The sequence below is a fragment of the Triturus cristatus genome, chromosome 7, assembly GCF_964204655.1.
Source record: "Triturus cristatus chromosome 7, aTriCri1.1, whole genome shotgun sequence".
NCBI lineage: Eukaryota > Metazoa > Chordata > Amphibia > Caudata > Salamandridae > Triturus > Triturus cristatus.
This window is the reverse complement of record NC_140590.1, coordinates 533,193,106-533,214,254: the sequence shown is the minus strand read 5'-3', so window position 1 is coordinate 533,214,254 and position 21,149 is coordinate 533,193,106.

The window sequence follows — 21,149 nt, the reverse complement described above, 5'->3', positions numbered from 1 at the left end:
GTTGCTGATTCATAGGACGGGAGGGTGAGATACCTGCGAGTGGGCCCTTCTACTGGGTCCCTCGGTGACCACACGTCTACATGAGAAAGGCACACACAAGCCGCCCTGACCGCGTTGCGCTGCCTTACCTGGAATATCCGTGGTCTTAACGATCACCGAAAAATACGCTTGACCCATGCACATCTGACGCGACACCAAATAGATATATGTTTCCTACAGGAAACCCACTTGACTCGCGCCGCCGGGGACAAGCTTAGAAATGCACGGTGGGGAGAGGTACACACATCGGGTTGCTCCAACTACTCCCGTGGAGTGGCCATTCTTATCCGTAAAGGCCTTCCCTGGCAGACGTTCAAGGTACAAGCTGATTCGGATGGGCGCTACATCATACTACTTGGGCAGCTCTTTCATATGCCGATCACGTTGATTAATGTATATGGCCCCAACTCGGATGACCCTGGCTTTTTCCGGAATGTCTGGCACCTGGCGCAATCCCTGGGTGGGGGGGCTTGCTTGTGGGGTGGAGATTTCAATGCTGTACTTTCACTGGAGCTAGATAGGGAGGGGGTGGCCCGCACGCATCATCCGCTAGCGGCTGGCCTCATCCGTGGCCTAATGGCAGATTACACTCTACTAGACACGTGGCGCGTACTGCATCCCGCGGTTAGGGAAGGCACCTGCTTCACCCCACACAGGGGTGCCTGGTCCCGCTTGGACTACTGGCTCTTAACCCCGCAGGTACATGTATGGGTCTCTGCAGTCACTCACAGGGCGCGTTCCCTCTCCGATCACTCTCCTGTCGAACTAACTCTGAATGTCCCCAAGCCATATATCACACCCTTCACGTGGCGGCTACCACCACATGCCCTGACAGATCAGGTGTTTCGGGAAGAGATTCATCAGCAAATACTTGACTACTTTGAGCTGAATGAGGGATCTGTGGCTTCGCTAGGCACGCTGTGGGACGCATTTAAAGTGGTGGTAAGAGGCCACTGCATTGCGGGGCAGGCAAGGGTCCTAAAGACTATCAGGTGTTCGCTAGGCAAATTAGAGGATCGCCTGCATTCCTTAGAGGTGCAATACTGTTCGGACCCCTCGGCGGCCACGTTGGCCGAAACTCGCACAACGCTAACTGCATATCAGGAGGAGGCTGACAGGGAACTTAAGTTCCTGACTAAGCATGCTGTGGCCCGTAGATATGGAGAAGGGGACCGCCCGGGTAGAACACTCGCCCTGCTCCTGCGCGCACAAAGACCATCTCCCTTCATATCCTCAGTGATGACACAGGGAGGGGATAACGTATGCACTCCCCCTGAAATCCTAGATACGTTTCGGACCTTCTACAGAGACCTCTACAGGTCGCGGGAGGCCCACACGCCGGTGGAGCTTGCTGAATATTTGGATACTGTACAGCTTATCTGGTTCAATGCGCACCAAAAAGGCTACTTCGATCGGCCTTTTGAGGCGGATGATGTGCGGGAGGCCATAGGCTCCTTGGCGGCCGGAAAGGCGCCGGGTCCGGATGGACTGCCGGCGCAGTTCTACAAGGAATACGCAGATCTTCTGGTCCCCCGGCTGTTGGCAATGTATGCTGAGGCGGTCGAGTCGGGTATGCTCCCAGGGTCGCTTAGAGAGGCTGTCATCATCACCCTCCTGAAACCGGACAAGGATAGCCAACAATGCGACTCCTACCGGCCACTGTCATTAATTAACACTGATGCGAAGATTTTTGCGAAAATGCTGGCCACTCGGCTACAGCCGGTGTTGCCCCTCATGATCCGTCCGGATCAGTCGGGATTTGTACCGGGCAGATCGACCTCTCACAACCTCCGTACCCTCTTTGGAGTACTACACTATTTGGCCCCACATGTTAAGGCTGCGGCGGTGCTACTGGACGCCACCAAAGCGTTCGACTCCCTGGAATGGGGGTTCCTGTTTCCGCTGCTGCAGCGCATGGGTGTGAGTGAAGCCTTCATTGGCTACATTAGACTGCTCTATACCGGCATCACGGCTAGGGTGAGAGTTAACGGGCTCGTCTCGGCGCCCTTTGCAATTCAGAGGGGTACCAGGCAGGGATGTCCCCTGTCGCCCCTGCTCTTTGCTATCGCCACGGAGCCTTTGGCTGCTCGCATCAGGCAGCATCACGCGGCTAGAGGCATTGGGTTCTCGTCGAGGGCCTTGACGGTATCACTGTATGCTGATGATATCACGTTATATGTCACTGATCCTCAGACGAACCTCTCCCCTCTGACGGGTGAACTGACGCATTATGGTCAATTATCGGGGGTGAATATAAATTGGGAAAAGTCGGTAATTATGCCCCTGACGTCCGGGACTCCCCGCTTTACTCCGGATTGCCCGCTGAAATGGGCCACTGGCCCGGTGCGATACTTGGGGATTTGGATAAGCACGGATAAACAGCAAATATGGACGGAGAATTATGGACGGGTGATGAGTTGGGTGGAGGAGAGGGTCGACCGCTGGAAGCACTTGCCCCTTTCGCTGGCTGGAAGAATTGCGGTGGCCAAAATGGTGATCCTGCCCAAACTCCTCTACCTGTTTGGGAATATCCCACTACCCCTGAATGCACATTTTTTGCGGCGGCTACGCTCGAAGATGGTGGAGCTGGCCTGGGGGGGTAAACAACCGAGGGTGGCATGGGAGACTCTGACTCTCCCACAGCGACAGGGAGGCCTGGCGGCGCCGGACTTCTCCTTATATGCTTACTGTGCACAGGCACAATTCCTGCATTACTGGGCACATCCTACACCGTTTCAACCACATGTGGCGATAGAGACGGACAGAGTAGCCCCGCTGCCGCTAAATGTAGCACTTTACGTGCCACACACCCGGAGATGCACGGACATAGACCCGGTGCACGCACTCAGGTGGGCATGGGATGGGCTGCGGCGGAGGGCCGGACTTGACCTTCTTTATTCACATTCTGTGCCCCTGCGCGGGAACCCGATGTGGCCGCCGCTGCGCAGCATGCAGACCGGGGAGCGAGCTGAAGAGCTGGGCCTCCGCACTGGGGGCGATTTGTTTCCGGGAGACACCTTCCTAACTCCGGAGCAGATGTGTAATGCAGAGGCTCCGACGGTGCTGGACACGCTTCTTTACTATCAGCTCCGTCACTCGTGCCGGAGGTTGTCTCCCGCGTTCCCGGCGCCGCCGCCGGCCCTGCTTGCCTTGGAAAATGTACTAGCTGTGGAGTCCGGGCGCAAACTTATATCCCGCTTGTATGTGCAAATGCAGACTTGCCACCCCGTGGTTCTGCCGGCGGCGCGGGGCATGTGGGCGGCAGAACTGGGTACGGATATTTCGGATCAACATTGGGACTTGTGCTGCAAGAATCTTGAGATTTTGTCCCCCAACTATAGGCTGCGCCTGATCCACTTCAAATATATACACATGACGTACCGTACCCCTAGCCGATTGCACCGGATGGGTTTAAGAGACACGGATGAATGTTGGCGCTGCTACACTCAGGGCGCCACCTTTCTGCATATGGCATGGAACTGTCCTACATTGTCGTCATTCTGGGCAAGGGTAGTAGAGATTATATGCGAAATCACTGGCCTACAGATCCCGTGCACCCCACAGGCTGCGCTGCTTGGTATTTTGCACATGGTTAAGCCCAAACACCGTAAGCTACCAGCGATGCTATTGTTACTAGCTAGAAGACAAGTTGCGATGCACTGGGGAGTTGCTACGTCACCTAGCATTCGAGCGTGGGTCACGAGCGCAGTCTACTGCCAGACACAACTTGCCCTGTACTGGGAGCTTATGCCGCTGCGTTCACGACCTAAGGACATTTGGGGGCCTTTCACACAATGGTTGGAGCAAGCTACACTGCAGGCGCTGTAACTCGATACTATTCCCTAAGGCGGACGTAAATGGCGGTGACTGTATTTCTCAGGGGGACTTTTTGGGTGATGAATCGGATTGAGGTGACGCATGCGGGCGGGATGGGACGCTCGGCTGCTGAATGCCACGCACCTGATAGTGTAGCACTGAGTTCGTGTGATGGTACCCACATTGTGATGATCTGCTTGGTGTGGAGGCTTATCGTCATCGCTTGTCATATGTACACAACAGTGTGTGATGTTGTTTTAAGTTTGTTTTTGAAAACTGCAAATAAAAAGAATTTTAAAAAAAAGTATCCCCCATGTGCAAAGAAAAAATCTCCATCACATAGAGAAATTTTTTGTAGGATTCCTGGGCACTGGCCCCCACTTTGGGTGTCTATCTCCAGGAATACTATAAGTAACAACAGTTCCACCAAGATGGCAAGGCAGGTATAAAGCCACAATTTCCCATTAAAGCTGCTAATCCCATGCATGCAGGAGGGGTTTTGTGGAGAAATATGTCCACCACAATGGCTGCCACTGGTGTAAAGCAACTACCTCCACCACTGGACGTTTTTATTTCTTTGCTGGCAAAGTTTAATTTTGCCTTTTGTCCTCAGAATCACACATAACCCGCACCTCTATTTCCACACAAATAACATAGGGGCATATTATCAAGAAACGGGGTTAAAATTATCGCCGCTTTAGCAGCAGAAAACTGTTGCTAAAGCGGCGATAATGGGCTTGATAATATGCCCTTGAGAATTTCCATAGAAGCCCATGTTCTGGTGTCAACATGGGCTTCTATTGGAATTCTCTGCGGCATATTATCAAGCCCATTATCACCCCTTTAGCGGCAGTTTTCTGCTGCTAAAGCGGCGATAATTTTAACGCCGTGCTTGATAATATGACCCCTAGTCCTTACTCCCAAATCCCCAACAGCAATGTGGGAAGAAATCCACGGTCAACATATGCTTATCTTTTACACATTTCACTAAGCTTTTATATTTCCATATCAAAGTTTGTAATTAAGCACAAGGAACTTCATCTAGAAAGTATATTTATTGAGAACAAAACATGGTGAAAGGTAGACTAAGTTGGATTAACCTTTGAGTCTTTTACTCTGGCTTGGATTTTAATAATTCTGATATGTATTTATTGAGGATTGTATATGGATTTTAAGAAACAAACAATGAAAAATTACTTACAAGCACTTCATTGTACAAAGGAGATTCAAATGGAAAACTCAAATAGGCAGATCAATTCGATATAAGTGTGGTCAATTGAAAATCGATGAAAAACTCACTATGCCCAAACAATGAACCAAACCCTTTTTTTATTTTAAAAGTCCAAAAAGGTGTCTATTCAGAAGGCCTTCTACTCCATTGCCGGTTCCCATTGAAGAACAATCTTTTTTACTAGAGTCAGTGTAGTGTCCTAAAGTACAGTCAAATCACTTTGATCTCTCTTATAGGAGACTCAGATATGCCCTCGCCCAGGTTTTCTGCAGCTCCAAAAATAGTGAGAAGGAACAGACTAGACTTCCAATAGAACACTACAGCATCAAAGTGCCTGTGTATTACAAGTGTTGGCTTAAAATGTGCTGTGTATAGTAAATTGCCATATATGCCTACCCCGAGTGCCCAACTGCATTTGAACCTGGTGTCCTGACTTTTATTTTGGCCCTAGCATTACACTAATCTAGCATGTCTACAGAGATCTAGGTCTACCTATAAAAATGAGAGGTTCAGGACCTGTGCTGTGACCTAGAGGGGCACATCAAGTGTCCCCTCTTAGTAGACCATAGACTACTGTCTGTGTTGGTCTTATCAAGCAAAGCGGTGCTGGAAGCGTCCACGTTTGGGCTTTATAGTGTGACCAGACCTTTTCTCTGGGTCAATGAAAGGGCCATTGACTGCCCCTTTCTGGTACATTTCCTCTGTTATTTGGAACACAAGCCTTACCACTGATATCTAATGCACACATGGAATTCATGTATTTCCAGTGGTTGTGTGATACATAAATGATAATATGCTGGGGGCTGGGGTGTGTGTGTATGTGTCTCAGTATTGCAGCTAGTGGGTCCAGTGGATGCCCCTGGTGTTAGCATGGCATAGGTTGGAGGGTGAGGATAGTTTACCCAGATAGTGACATGATATTGACTACATTCCTTTGGCTGGAGAATGGAGACCCATACACAAAAGTGGGGATGGTGGAGACAGGGCAACCTTTAGAAGTTTCATAAAGACTTTGTTAGCACAGGGCTAATAAGGAGCTCTTCCGGTTCAATACTTTTTGGTGGATGGTAGGGGTGAGGCTACAGTTTCTGTTGTTCAAGGTGAGTAAGTTTCTAGGTCAGGTTTGTCCTTTTGTCTATCTCAGAAAATTCATCAAGGAGGTTAATGTTAGCCAGTAGCTGAAAACTCACACTTAAATGTGCCACTATTTGTAGGTTGTCCTGCTGGGATCCAGCCCCATTGCTCCCTACCATGAGGAGCATCACTTTACACAAATGCTGTGTCTAGTGATCAGTCTGTAAATTACTTTTGAAAAGGAACCAATCCACACCGGTTCTGAAGCATGAGGTAGTGGATCCACAGCCCCTGTCTCAAAATTGTGCATAACCGTAGGATCCAAACCACCCCATTTTGTTCCAAGTTCTTCTTGACCAAGGAAGGGGGTGCTCCACAATGTACTCAAAGAGCTGCTGTTCAGCCAGGGCTGGTGCCTGGCTGACAGCCAGTCTCCAGAGATGAGAAGATATCACCTGAAGTCAAGACTTTCTTCTTGAAGAGCTGGGAGTCTGTCTAAAGACCCTAGAAGTCCACCTTACTGCTGAGGGAAGGAGGAAGTGTGCATTGCCTTGCAGTAGGAGAGACTAGAGGGTGAAGACTAGCAAGCTCCCGAAGTTAGGATCTGCTGAGGAAGCAGACTGTCATAGAGGGATACAGGATTGACTATGCTGGAACGGGCCGGTCTTTGATCTCGCTACGAATTTCAGGATTGAACTGCATTGAGCTTGTAGCAGAGCATAACGGCTAATAGTCTGCAACAGGCTTGAGATACAGAAATAGCCACCACCAAAAAAAAGTTAGTTGAGTCACAGTGGAGAATCCTGATTGGTGTGGAGCTGCACCTCAGTCCTTGGCACAAGAAACTCAGCCCAGAGGCCTCATTTACCATTGCAGCCACCTCGAAGGACAGGGCTTCAGCAAAGCAAAGCATGAGGCAAGGGAAGGTGAATTGAGAACTTGGATGTAAGGAATGCAGTAATGTAAAGTACACTTTTGGTGTCATCAAGAAGGTAAAGTAGATGAGATGGTTTCAAAAGAAGTTTATTTAGACATGGGAGCTCACGTCCTGTAGATCCTTCCTTGACACACTTCCAACTCCAACTCACTACACTGAAGTTGGAAACCACCCTCAATTTCTTACATACAGATGATGATGGAATGCAAACATCATTTCCCACTAACACCCCATTCACCAGGGATAGTTCATCCCCAACCTGGGCAAACAGTTTGAGAGGAGAAGCCAATAACCTTTCTCTGGGCCAACCTTTTGTAACTAAGTCTATTACCGACGACAAAAATTCATCCCTACTTAAGGCATCCATCCACTCACTCACGGATGAGCCTAAAGCATCATCTAACGTGCAACTAGGCATTCAACATAATCTTTACCTTCGTTCTGAACAGTAAAGTCCAGAGGCATTCTGGAGAGGAAATCCGCTCTCAAATTCCTACCTCCAGGAATATAATTGATGGTGAAATTGCACTTCTGTAGGTGAGACAAAAGTCTGACTTGTCTGGCAGAGGCCTTACCAGAACTATTTTCGTTGAACATATGAAGTAAAGGTTTATGGTCTGTGTAAACCTCAAAATTCTTGCCCTTGAGGAAAGGGTGACATTTTTCAATCACCCAAGAGCAAGCTAACACTTCCTTCTCATTGGTGCTGTAATGTAACTCAGCTTGCTTCAAAGAGCGGGAGGCGAACACAATGGTATGTTCACTACTCTGGACCAATTGAGACAAATCTGCTCCCAGACCACCTTGACTGGCATCCACTGTAAGTATACATTTGTGGCCTGATTGAAAAGGAGAAAAAGTCAGTGTCTCGACAATCAGATCCTTTATTCTCTTACATTTTTGGGCAGCTGCCTTGTCCCAAATGAATTTCACTCCTTTTTGGATTACTTTGCATAAAGGTTGGATCAACATTGCAAATACCTGGATAAATGTCAAGCAGTACTCGCTCATGCCCAAAAATGGCTTAAGGGTGTCTAAGGGTGGCCTCACCTTCCTTATAGCTTGTATAAGGTAGAATTTGGACTTAATACCATTCATGTAAGTGTAATGACACAGGTAATTGAAATCTTGTACAAGAAAACTACATGTGTTTGGCTTAAGAGTAATACCTCCTTCCTTGAATAAATCTAACACCTTCCACAGGATTAAATTATGCTCTTGAACTGACTCTGCAAATGTTAACACACCATCTTGATATGCTTGTGTACCAACAATGCTCGACATAATGGAGTCCATCAATTTTTGAAAAATACTTGCTGCAGAAGCCAGATCAAAAAGTAAACATAGGAATTTAAAAGCCCCAAACAGGGTAACAAATGTGGTGAGATCCTGGGAGTCTGCAGCGAGTGGAATCCTGTATCTTGGGGAGCAGATGAATCCACAAGTATGTTCTCATTTACGGTGCATAAGTCAGCGCATAGACTTAGGTCACCTGTTTTTTTTTTTTTTTTGCCAACAATCAAAATAGGGCTAACTGACTTGAAAGAGTCTGTGAGTTTTAACTCCTTCCTCTGCGAGTTTGTCCAATAATAGTTTGAGCTTTGCTCTAAAAAAATAATGGTACTGGTCTAGGTTTGTGGGCAAGTCTTACTGCCTGTTTTTTTATTTTTATTTTCTGCTCAAATTTATGTATGGTGCCAATCTTTGCCTGGATTACCGCTGAATATTGTAGGTTTACATTTAAAGTGGTATCTTAAGTGTCTACAACAGAAGCCACATATGTCTGGTGAAAGACCACAGGGTTGTCTGAACCTGGCACTAGCATTAGACCTAATTTGGCAAATTCCTGCTAACCAACAATTAGTTTACCACTCATGGCCATATATACTTTAGTCATGATCTCTCTTCCAAGACATTTCACTTTTTCATGAAAAACCCTAACATGTCAACTCTTTGTCACCCGTGAGCTTTCGGAGCAACATCTGGGGCGCTGAGTGTTTTATTATTAGCTCAACATTGTGTGAAAAATGTATCCAACACTATGGTGATAGGTGCCCCAGAGTCAGCCATCATTTGCAACTTAACTTCTCCAATCTGTATATCACAGAACGGTCCTTTAAGGGGTTTGGACTCCTTACTTTCAATGTCAAGTGTGAGTAACACTTTGGAGAAATCATGTGTACATTCTTCCAATGGTGAAGTGACATGCAGCAAGCATATCTGCACATTACCTTTTCCTGCAAACACTCTGAAAATGCCCCATTTTTTGGCACTTGTTGCATCTCTTACTTACTGGGGGCAAAAGGAATGATTACTCATATGTGCCTTGGAACCACATCTGAAACAACGGGGCACATACTTCCTTTGTGGTGACTTTGTGCCTCTTTAAAAGATAAAGCATTTACAGTATCACAGTCTTATACCAGACTGACAACATGAGTAACAGAATCACTGGCTATGTCTCTACTAGATATACCGGAGCATTCTATAGACTTGGCTATGTCTTACACCTCAGCGACACTGGGATCGCGGCATCTAAGTAGATGCTCTTGGATTTTCTTGGAAGTGCAGTTGTACACAAACTGAGATAAATATCCAACGCATTACCAAAATTGCAGTTTGCTGCCAAATCTCTAAGGGCAGAGACATACTCCTTCACAGTTACTTCTTGAGCTTGTTTCTTTTTGAAGAAGTTAAATCGTTCAAGGAGAACAGTAGGTTGTTCAGTGAATTTATGTTCCAACCTTGCAACCAATTCTGTATATTCAAGTCATCAAAATGAGCAGGAGGTAACATCTGTGGTAAATTGCCATAGATCTGCTGTCCTTCTGTGCCTAGATGACTGAGCAGAAGGGCTGCTTTCCTCCTGGGTGCAAATTATCTGCATCAATCGCTCTCAAAAAATTCTCAAAGACTCTAAACCACATTAATTGTGGTTACCTGTATGTTGCAAGAAAGTTGTAATTGTACAGACTGAGGTAAGTGTTGTGTTCCTTGTTAACCCCTTGCCTGTTCCCCTTTATTGCTTCCTCCCCTCTTCCTCGCGCGACTTTTCCCTTGCGCGAGACTGTGGTGACACCAGCTGGAATGTTGACAGCTGGACGTTGCACTGTGACAGTTGACATGACAGTTGCAGCTGACTGTTGACAGTTCCTGTTTTCTATTCGTACTGAGCACTCCTGTTTATGGTGTGTCGTCTTTACAGCCAAATAAATAACTTACTCCATTAAGCCGGTTCCATATCACTTCTTTACATTTATGGCGACGAGGTACTTGGACGGCACACCCAAGAACCCACGATATTAGGGAAGAAAGAAATTTATGGAAAAATAATAATATCTGGAATTAGTGAAGTATTGGGTGGAACTTCGCAAAGAGATACTTTGAAGTGAAAAGAAATCATCGTAACATTGGACAATGAGAAAAAGCGATAACCGAAGGCAAGTTGTCCAGATGTGTGGATGATAGAGGAGAAATTAAGAAAATAATGGAGGCAGAGCGAAAAAATATACAAGCAGTGTAGTCAGCCGTGAAGATAAGGAGTTGTAATTAAGAAGAAGTATCACGTGTGAGTTAATGAGTGTGAAAATCCTGTTTGAAGTGGCTCGGCGGCATCGCGGAGAAACCTCAGCAGGAGCACAGCACTACGAGCGAAGGTGATGCTACTGACTAGTGGTGTGAGTGAGGAGATGGGCGTGAAGGATTAAAAAAAAACTCACAAGGATCTGCGAAACTGTGTGCAAGCTGTGCAGCCAGCCGCTAGATTCACAGGTGACACAAATATTTGTAGTAGACAAACCTGGTTGAAGTGATCAACGGCATCGCGAAGAAATCTCCTCAGGAGCTGTGGCACATTTGCGAGGGAGTGTCAATGACGTCAGATGATAGCAACACCATCTTGAAAGTGCAAAATTGACGGTCTAGGCTTTTAATCACGCAAAGGAAGTATGCGTGCCACCATTTTGGGAAAAAATAAACAAAGACTTCAAACTACCGATAAGTATACCGGAGTGGAATTGGGAGTCTATTTGAGCACACGCGAATTGTACAGGAGAAACAGGCTAACATGGCTTATAAACTGGAGAAATGGGAGCGGTTTGAGACACACACAGGTGAGAAGTGTGATTAAGTATATTCCAGCATAAAGTTTGAGGAGATAAATATTCTAAAGTAACTGTGAGACTAAGTAAGTTAAATAGGTACTTTGACATTTTGGGATTAAATATATTCGAGTGCACAGTATTTCACTATGGCCTCAGGGAACATTTACAATTTGCAGCCTCCAGAAGCATTTTTGAAGGGAGCAGGAGTACCACCGGTAAAATGGGAAGAATGGAAGGAGTACTTTTGTAACTACATTTCTACATTTGATAAGGAAGATGAACCGCTTAAACCTGAGGAATAGAAAAAAATATTATTACACTGTTTGGGAGTGGGCGGATTGAAAGTGTACAACAATATCACGAAAAAGGTGAGAGTAGGAGAAGAGAGAAATGATTATAATGAGGCCATGGAGGACTTAGATGGTTATTATAAACCAACTGTCTGTGTTGCAGTACACAGATATAAATTTTACAGAAGGAAACAAGGTAAGGAGGAAAGTATAGAGGACTATGTGTCAGCCTTAAAGAACTTAGCACTCTAATGCAAATTTGAAAACATGCTTGATGATTTGATAAGGGATCAAATAGTAATGTGTGCTGCCAATTCCAACATACAGGACGCACTATGGGCAAAGGGGGAGAAACCCCTTTAACAAGTTATTGATATAGTTAAGAAAGCAGAATTGACTGGATGTTGTGCTAAGGAGGTTATCAATGAGAATAAAAGTAAAACAGAAGAACCAAGCGTAGTGGCAAAAATAAGTGGAACCAAGAATGCTTATAAGCACAAAGAGAAGGAAGGACAAAGATTTAAAGGGAACGTTAGAACGTATGATCAATTAAAATGTTACCGCTGTGGTAGCAATAAGCATTTGGCAAACGACTGGAAGTGTCCGGCTAGGAATAACAAATGTACACAATGTGGACTTATAGATCATTTTCAAAAAGCTTGTAAAAGGAAAATTAAAGTCAAGGTAAAATATGTAGAGGATGAGGAGGAGGATGAGCAAAACTCCTCGGATGACTCTGACTACAACTTGTGTGTACTAAATGTGACGGAAGAAACAGAAAGTGAGGAAAAAGAGAAATGCACAAAGAAGAAACCAATGTGCATAGTGGAAATAGGAGGTGTTAATATTGAGATAGTTGCAGACGCTGGTTCACCCTGCACAATAATGAACCGTGATGTGTGGAGAGAAAAGTTTTTTAAAAAGTTAGGAAAGCATTTGGAAAAACCGGATATCACACTTAAAACATTCCCGGGCGAACCTATTGAACTTATGGGTATCAAGGAACTTACGTTTTCATTTAAGGAGAGAGAAACTAGCAGCAAGTTGTATGTCGCTGCCACTGGCCCCTTGGTGCTTGGATGGAAGGACCAGGGTAAACTAGGGATTACACTTAACCCGAACAGCTCAGAACCTGTACTAGTCATGCAACAGGAAATGTTAGCGGGTAGTAACTTAGTTGACAGGTTCCCTAAAGTTTTTAATGGAAAAATAGGAAAACTCAAGGGTTTTCAACACAAAATTAAACTTAAAGATGATGCGGTGCCCTGCTTGCACAAGGTAAGACACATTCTGTTAACACTCAGGGAGGAGGTAAGAACAGAAATTAACAAACTACTTGAAGCAGACATAATTGAACTGACAGTCTTCAGAATGGGTCACACCTCTGGTGGTCGTAAGGAGACCTAATGGAAAATTGAGGTTATGCATGGAATTGCGTGACCTCAATAAAAATATTCTTATAGACCAATACCCACTTCCCAGAATTAACGAGATGTTATCCCTCACAAAAGATATGACAGTATTTTCGACAATAGACCTAGCCGCTGCTTACCACCAGGTACCTTTGCATCCTGAAAGCAGACACCTCACCACCTTTGTTTCACCATTTGGATGTTTCAGATTCAAAAGGGTACCTTTTGGTTTAGCGTCGGCAGCAGCGTTATTCCAGAGGCCTATGCAGGAAATGTTTAAAGGGGTCAAAAAGTTACTCATCTTTCAGGATGACATTCTGGTTATGGGAAAAGATCAGATTGACCATGACAACAGATTGGTACAAGTACTTAAAATCTTAGAAAAATGCGGAATGACAGCAGAGTACAAGAAATGCAGATTCAGTAATAAAACTGTCACCTACCTGGGTCATGAAATTACACAAGAAGGAATTAAACCAAAAAAAGAACTACTCAAAGCTATTAAGGATGCTCCGGTTCCACAAAACAAGGAGGAACTCAGAGCATTTTTAGGACTGGTGGAGTACTACTCCAAATTTGTAAGGAACTTTTCAGCAAAAACTTACAGCATAAGGACACTTTTGAAAAACAAAAACAAATTTTAATGGTCACAATGTTGCGAAGAGAGTTTTAAAGGCCTTAAAAAGGAAATTTGTGACGCTCAACCACTGAAATGGTTTGATACTAATCTTGACTGTGTGGTCACTACGCATGCCAGCGGAAAGGGTATTGGAGCAGTCCTCACACAAATTGAAAGCGATAGTAAGGAAGTCACCATCGCATTTGCATCTCGCTCTTTAACTTCCACTGAGGAAAAATACTCAGTTATCGAGCGGGAAGCCTTAGCTTGCATGTGGGGGCTGGAACATTTCCGGCAGTACATTTGGGGTAAAAGGGTAATTTTGCGTTGTGACCACAAACCACTGACAAAAGTACTTACGGTGAAAGGTTTGTACAATGCTTCACCCAGGTTGGCACGGTTATCTATAAGACTTTTAGATTACAATTATGATGTACAATACTTGCCAGGAGTAAAAAATGTGGTCGCGGATTTCCTTAGCAGGCTACCATTGCATAATGGGGAGAAAGGAGTAAAGGAAGAAGAACTCTGCGTAGCAAGCATCAACGCAGAATTCCCAAGCATACAAGAAGAGGATTGGAAAAAAGAGTATCTTAATGATGAAACATTAAAGGAAGTTCGTAAACCCTGTTGTAGTTGGATGGCCTAGGAAGAAATGTCTGAAAAATGAGTTAATGCCTTTCTGGGAACTGAGAAGTGAGTTATCCGTGGAGGACAACCTCGTTTTAAGACAAGGAAAAGTGATACCACTGGTTACATTAAGAGAGAGAATAGTCAACATTTGCCATGAGGGTCACTTAGGCATTAACAAAACTAAACATAGAATAAAGAATTGGTATTGGTATTGGTGGCCTGGGTGCGATATCGAAATAGAGAGAGCGGTAAGGAACTGCATACAATGTGAAAATTCTGATAAGACTCAAACAACTCGCAGACCTCCTCTACAACCGTTGAAATGCCCGAACATACCTTGGGAGAAAGTAGGAATTGATATAATGGGACCTGTAAAATGGCAGGAGGAACAAGTGCACATACTGGTCTTAGTAGATCACTTTTCAAAGTGGCCAGAAATAAATGTTTGCAGGAAAGTGGATGCAACATGGACGGTATATTCACGAGAGAGGGTATACCGAAAACTATAGTAAGTGATAATGGGAGTCTGTTCACGTCGGAAATTTTTAAGAAATTCATTGTCAGGAATGGTATTACCCACAAAACAACTTCCGTTTACCACCCGGCTGGCAATGGGGCAGTGGAAAGATTTAATAGGGTGATAAAAGGCACCATTCAGTTAGCAAACAACAATGGTAAATGTTGGAGAAAGGATGTAAACAAAATGATTTGGGGGTACAGGATTACACCAGGAGAGAAGACATTGGTAAGCTCGTTCGAGATCATGAGAGGCAGGACACCCATTTCAAAAGACAATATTGCATGGCTCAAGGAAACTAGAAAAACTGAATGGTCAGCGAAAACGGTCAGAAAAAGAATCCAGGAGGCACAAGCTCTGTGCAAAGAGAAGTTTGACAGTAAGCATAACTGCAAACAAATCAACCTCAAAGAAGGAGATAGAGTGAGAGTAAAAAGGAGTGGACACATTGTTAAAGGACAGAATAGGTTTACAGCACCGTTAATTGTAGAAAAAGTATTTTTAACTCTGCGCTCCTCAGCGATGGCAAGGTGTGGCATGCCTCCGCTTTGTCTGTTTGTTCAAGATTGGAGGTTATCCAAAAAGACACCAACGAACAAAAGCCCAAGGATTAAGGGGATGAGGTGGTTGATCTGGACAAGTACGGATGGTTGCACCAAGAAACATCTGATTTGGACGGAGAAGGAGATAGCACATTTTCGTCATCTAGTGAGCATGGAACCAGGGACGGTCAGGACCGTGAACTCATTGAGTCTACTGGTGAATTCAGAGACCTTAGCACTAGTGCCTCAGAGGTATCTCCTGGCGCTAGTAGCATTACCACATCCATGGAAGATCAAGACGCATTGGAATTTAGGGATGAGAAGAGAGATCTCGTCACTAGTGAGACTGGTAGCTCTTTAGGTTCAAGGAGCAGCCCTTCGTCTGAACCTGAGCTTATGTCAGAAAGAGACACTATGGAAGAAGTGGCCAGCACTAGTAGATTTGGTCGTAGCTTGGTTAAACCCAGCAAATACAAAGACTTTGTGTGCGACTCGTTAACCTGTTTTTGTACTGTGCCTCTTCCAGTTTTTGTTTTCTATCTAAGGGTCCTTAAGGAAAGGAGATGTGTTGTGTTCCTTGTTAACCCCTTGCCTGTTCCCCTTTATTGATTCCTCCCCTCTTCCTCGCGAGTCCTTTCCCTTGCGCGAGACTGTGGTGATACCAGCTGGAATGTTGACAGCTAGACGTTCCACTGTGACAGTTGACATGACAGTTGCAGCTGACTGTTGACCGTTCCTGTTTTCTATTCGCACTGAGCACTCCTGTTTATGGTGTGTCGTCTTTACAGCCAAATAAAGAACTTACTCCATTAAGCCGGTTCCAGATCACTTCTTTACAGTAAGTTACTCATTTTGTGGTGAAATGCAGTCTGAAACTGTCAAATGAGTCAAACAGCAGTAGTATTGCCTTAAAATGTATTTGAAAATATTTTACATACCACAACAACAAAATCTGGTTTCTGAGGAGTAACTTCCCACAAAAGCGTTGTGTCAGCGATCGTTAAACCGACAATTGGGTTTCTTTAAAGACAAAAGCATGTAAAATGAAATGTTCAGAATGAATAATTGGACTTCCTCACAAAAGCAATAGGGCTGTCGTTTACCTGACGTGCCTACGTCAGTGAGTCATCTGCTGAAAACTCTGATTGCAATCGGCATGCACGCGACATCAGAGCTGACGTATGTGTCTTTTGAAATGGGGCGCGTGTTAGGTGAACTCCACCATGAGCCTGGGGGCAGGCTTGCGCCATGGCTGTAGCCTGTAATTGGACACATTTCACGGCAGGGGTAGTATTCACCGACTGGCCCACTGGGCGTTCAGGCGGTTGCAGCAGTCCCCAGTGGCCACAGTGCTCCTCGTTGAAGTGGGCGCACCAAACTTCAATCTCAGTTGCAGCACTGTCAGCTACGCTGGGGCTGCGGTCAGACACAAGTAAAAGGTGCGAAATTCCAACAAATGTTGCTGGCGGTGGGCTCCTGGCTTGAAAATTATTGCCAAATGCGAACTATGCTTTTAGTATCATCCGGAAGGGAAAGCGGATGATCATTTCAAAAGAAGTTTATTTAGACATGGAAGCCCACATCATGCAGATCCTTCCTCTGCGAATTCCCTACTCCAACTGAACTGACTAAGCTGGAAACCATAGAAAAGGAACCCAGAACAACAGATGCAAACAACATGGTGAGTAGCTGCGATCCTAAGCAGCAGCTGAGGAGCAGCATGGACAGGGCCGGACTGGGAACCAAAACCGGCCCTGGAAAAGTGCTCAGCCGGGCCACCATTTCCCCCCCACACTTGGAGGTGCCACCGAGCTCTTTGCCAGGGCCGGTTTTAGGACGATTTTGTTACAGGGCCGTTAACGACCCTGTAACAAAAACGGCCCCCAGGAGCCCAAAACCGGCCCCCACCCCTGTGGTGCACTGGGGGAGTGCCCCCTACGGCCAGTCCGGCCCTGAGCGTGGACAAAGGAGAGAACAAGAAGAAAGAGAAAGGGGGAGGGAGAAACAGGGGTGCTAAGAGAGTAGAGAACAGTTTGAGAACAAGCACTGGCAAAGCCAATAGGTCTGGACTTTTGTTACAGAAAGTGTTTGGTATTAGTTTGGCAGCCTCGTGTGTGGTGGCACAAGCCATACTAGAAATAGAATTCCACGAAGAAGCCATGTATTGCAATGTGACAATGTGGAAGCTGTGAGAAGGGCCCCTTTGGTTAATGACTAAATCAGCAGAGGTGAGTGGTTCCCACATGCAAATAATGATATCCACATAAATGTTATTAACAAAACACTACAGAAGCAAGCTTTAATACACCTATGTTTTAACCTAGGTTTTGGAAGTTCAGTCACTTCAGCTTCCGCCATTTTTCTTGAAAAATATAAAAATCTATCTTTACCTCTTAATTTTCTAAAAAAATTAAAAAAATTAAAAGGAAAAATAGTAGTGTAATCCTACACTTCAAGGCTTTCTTCTTTACCCCCTTCTTTTATTCCTTTTCTTTGGTGTGCTTTGAGTTTTTAGTTCATTTTCTTTAAAGCACCAAGGATTCATCTTAATTTTGTCACAGTTCTTTACGGAGGTCTTAGCTTGCTTTCATCAACTTGCTCGGTGTCAGAATTTTCTTTTTCTTGTCTTGGATCTGGACTTTCAAGATCTTCCAAGATCACGTACGTCCACTCAGGTGTCCTGTATTTTCTACTTGGAATTCTTAATCTTCTTGTTTTTCGCACCAATTCTTCCTCTGACTCTTCTTGATCTGTTTGACTTGAGACCTCATTGCTTTGTTCTGGTCTTTTCCTTAACCTTCTCTTCACAAGAGCTTATTTTAATCTTTTCACTCCACTTGTCCAATTATCACCTTTCCTTGGTTTGTTAGCTTTGACCTCGTTTTCACCCTCTACATCTGGTTCACAAGTTCTTTTGTTTACCTTTTCTACTGGCTGATTTTCTTCTGGATTTTCAGTTTTTTGGGGTTCTTCTGGCTCTATAATAACTTCCCTTTCAACTGTGAACTCACTGTCTTCTGGTTCAAATACAGTTTCACCTAATCCTGTTTCAGCTTGAAGTTCACTTTCTTCTGGATCATCTTTCTTCTTGTTCACCAACAGTTTTGCCTGTTTCAGGGTCGGTGGGAAGTTCACTTTTTTCTTGTTCTTCAGTGAACTTACTTTCTTCTGGTTCAACAACAGTGTTTGCTACCCTAGAATCTCTTGTCCACTTTACATGACGTGTGCTCGGCTGTTCATCATCCATAGGTTCATCAGAATCAGTCACTCTAGATTCATCAGCTTCAGACACTTTAACCACTGACCTTTGTTTCTGATTTTCCGGTTGTGGCCCTTTTGGTCTTTTAGGTGGATCTAGGGTCCATTGGGTGTGGCACGCGTTAATCCAATTAGGCAAGCCAGCACACTTCACTGCCGTTGTCGTTACTAGGATGATTTGATGGGGTCCGTGCCTCCTGGGGTCTAAACACGATTTTCTTACGTGTTTCTTGACATTGACCCACTGGCCAGGACTCAGATCATGAGCTTGATTTCAATGTATTGTTGTGGCATCTTCTCCAATCTGGTGGGACACAGAACGTACCAGTTCAGCCAATCCTCTACAATAGTCAAGCACCAGATCATCAGATATACTCATCAATTTGATCGCTGGTACATATGCCTGTCTCATTGCTCTTCCCATGAGGATTTCATGGGGACTCAATCCAGTGTTTCTGTCAGGGATGCTTCTCAGACTCATCAGCACAAGGGGTAAAGCATCAGGCCATTTCAGTGAAGTGGATGCACATACTTTCCCTAACTTGGATTTAGTAGTGCTATTAATTTGCTCGACCACACCAGATGCTTCTGGTCGATAGGCACAATGCAGCTTTTGTTCAATTTTAAATGCTGCACAAATCAGCCGAATTACCTCATTATTAAAATGAGTTCCTCTATCTGTTTCCGAAGTGACTGGAATTCCAAACCTAGGGATCAGTTCTCTCAACAGTAGTTTGGCTACTGTAAGTCTGTAATTTCTTCTTGTGGGGTAGGCTTCCCTCCAGCGAGAGAACAAGCATACAATGACTAGAACATACTTCAGTTCATTGCAAAGGGAAAGCTCAATGAAATCAAGTTGGAGTCGGGTAAATGGGCCTCCTGCTCTCCCAATTTGTCCCCAATTTACAACTGTCTTCCTCCCTGGATTTCGCTGCTGACATATGATGCACCTCTGGCAAAGACTCTCTGCAATGACCCTGAACTTCGGATTATACCATGTCTGCTTGAAGAGTCTAATCATTGCTTCTCTTCCAATATGTGCATGTCCATGGTACACCTTGGCCATGTTAGAAAGCAAAGAGTCTGGCAAGACCGGTCTCTCGTTCCGATACACCCACAGCTCGTCATTTGCTCTCTTTCTACAGTCTGAAAGTTTCCAATTTTCCTTTTCCTCATCACTTGCCTCTTCCTGCATCTGCCTCACCTCATCCCAGGTTTCTAATGTTGTTAAAGTTATAAACATAAGATGGCATTCGGTATTTCCTCGTTCAATTGATCTGTTTAAGTTCATTGTGTTTTGCGCACAATAACATGCAATTTGGTCTGCGTATCTATTGCCTCTCATCACATAATCATCTCCTGATTGATGTGCCGCACATTTGACTACTGCAATTCTTTTGAGCAATTGTAAAGCATCCAATAATTCTTTCAATATTTCACCATTTCGAATGGGGAAACCTGATGAAGTCAGAAATCCCCTTTGCATCCATAGCTGGCCAAAATGATGCACTATTCCAAATCTATACTGGCTGTCGGGGAAAATGGTTACTTTCAGACTTTTGGCAACTTTACATGCTCTGGTCAGAGCTATCAGCTCAGCTATCCGGGCGGAGTTTACTCCTTTCAGACAGGATGCTTCTGATGGAACAGGTAGTGCAAAATGTTGTATACCTCCTCTATTTTGCATGAAAATACTAATTAAATAATCTATTAATTATACAATTATTAAACGTATTTTGCATGTATACTAATCAATATTATTAAAACTTAAGTTACACGTGGGATTTGCAATTTGCATGCCTAAATAACATTTATAACTAAAATCTGTACGCATAATAACAATAGTATATGTGGTAATAGAATACTGCATGATATGTGTTGCTTTTGTGATGTTTGTGTTCCTGATTGTATCGAAAAGGTGAATATAATGGCTTTAAATGTCGCTATATGCTAGATAAATACAAGCACATAGAGGGATTAGCAAGGGGGTAACATTAGGATCACCAATTCCATGAATTAATTATTCTTTTGTGTTTGTTTCGCTTAAGTTGGCGTTTGGGCCTAAATCTAAGATGGCCGCTGTCACCACACGACGAAGTGGCCACTGTCTCATGAGGTGCGGAGTGAGCTGCGCATGTACAAGAAATCTCCTAAACCTCGTAGCGACCTTTGCACAGACTGTCCCTGGTCAAGGATGGCAAATGGGATTTTCGCCAAGAAAGGGGAACAATCATCCTTACAGTAAACTGGAACAAGCCGATACTTCGTTAACCAATGACCTCACCCCTCGAACTGTACTGAAAATCTTGGGATAGTGGTCGTACGATCTCAACCAGCCAATCACGACTGCTCTAAAGTTTACATTTGTATCTTCTATGATTTGTTTTATTATAAAAAGGCTAATAGAATAGGGAAGCTAGCTACCCCCTACCCCTACCTACAGCAGCAGCAGCAGATGCCACGTTTAGTTGTGACACTTTTCCTGATGATCCAGATGCTGCCCGATTGTTTTGATGACTGCTAACTTTTCCAAAATCTACGGGCTATGATAGATGCTTGCACGGCTTCTGGTCCTTTGATAAATTGGGACTGTAGCGTGCTGAGCAGAGAACTTTGAGCTTTGGCCTGCTTTTCAGACAATCTATGACAAAACTTTGGTTATGCAGAGCCAATGAATT